This window comes from Phalaenopsis equestris, unplaced genomic scaffold (assembly GCF_001263595.1).
Source record: "Phalaenopsis equestris unplaced genomic scaffold, ASM126359v1 Scaffold000906, whole genome shotgun sequence".
In the NCBI taxonomy this organism is placed as follows: Eukaryota; Viridiplantae; Streptophyta; class Magnoliopsida; order Asparagales; family Orchidaceae; genus Phalaenopsis; species Phalaenopsis equestris.
The window spans coordinates 240597-242081 of NW_018165345.1; positions in this window are offsets into that span (position 1 = coordinate 240597).

Genomic DNA, 1485 nt, shown 5'->3' on the forward strand with positions numbered 1-1485 from the left:
GAAGATTTCTTATGTGAAAAAACATCATTCCCACTACAATGAGGTTATGGTGAAATGAGATGAGATAAATGTTTATAATATGTATTGTGTCAAATATGAACAATTATAATAATCTACCCTGATACAGTGCATAGAAAATTATTGGCTAATCATAGGTTTAGTCCCTAAATCCATGACTATGAAAGGTTTGAATTATTAACCAATCTGACAAAGCATAGCGTGGACATTTTCAAAGAAGATCTTTAAATCTTTCTCAGGCTTCATATATCGATTCCCCTTCAGATTAACAAAAAGATGTAATATCATTTCTAAGCTTAACGATTTTCGAGGGTGGAAAGTATTTAGCCAAGAATTTTTGTGATAGTTCTCCTCAAGGTTTAATAGATCGAGATGCTAATGAATTTAACCAAGCCTTGGCTTTATCCCTTAATGAAAAAGGAAAAAGTCTAAGCCTAACATCATCATTAGACACTCCGTCATTTTTAAATGTAACAAAAATCTTAAGAAAACTAGCAAGATGTAAGTTAGGATCTTCAGTAGGTGATCCTCCAAACTGATTATTTTGTACCATTTGTATAATAGTAGGTTTAAGCTCAAATGAATTAGCAGCAACAACAGGATTTTGAATAGTCAAGTGAAGTTCATCTGCTGTCGAGTTTGTATAATCTTTTAAAGGTCTTTGTTGATTCTCATTTATTGGATTTTCTAAGTTATTTGTTATTTCTTTTAAATTTTTAATTTTTCTTTGTTGTTTTTAAATTTTTCTAATAGTACGTTCTAACTATGAATCGTAAGGTATTAAGCCTTTAGATCCAATATTTCGCATAAACAAATAAAGTAAGCAAAGTAAAATTCTTTTTGGATTTTTTATTTTTTTATTTTTTTATTATTTTTATATATTTTTATAATATATATATTATCTCTAAATTTCCTAATTTATTAAATCTATTTAATTTACTTAAATTTAATCATTACCTTCCCCCCACGCAACGTCGTCAAAAACTAGATCCTGATTTTAATATAAAAGGATTTATGAAGTTGATACCACTACAGACACCACAACAGTGCCAAAAACTTGATCCTTATATGAAAAATAAGTTGTGTAATATATATATATATATAATTATATACAATTAATAATGGGGTTCTACGCAAGTATACGTATCGTTATCATGTAATAAAAGACTTTGTATTTTAGCCCCAAATATCGATCTTACGGGAAGGTGTAAATTGGCAATGATAAGTTTTACTATGAAATTTACAGAAAATCAAAGGAAATAACTATCACTAATTTCAAATGTTGAGATGTTATCAAAACTAAAGTACTTAACTATTAGTAAAACAGAAATGTAAAGTTTAAAAATTAACTACTAATCTACTAACTATGTTTATGTAAGGAAGATTTCTTATGTGAAAAAACATCATTCCCACTACAATGAGGTTATGGTGAAATGAGATGAGATAAATGTTTATAATATGTATTGT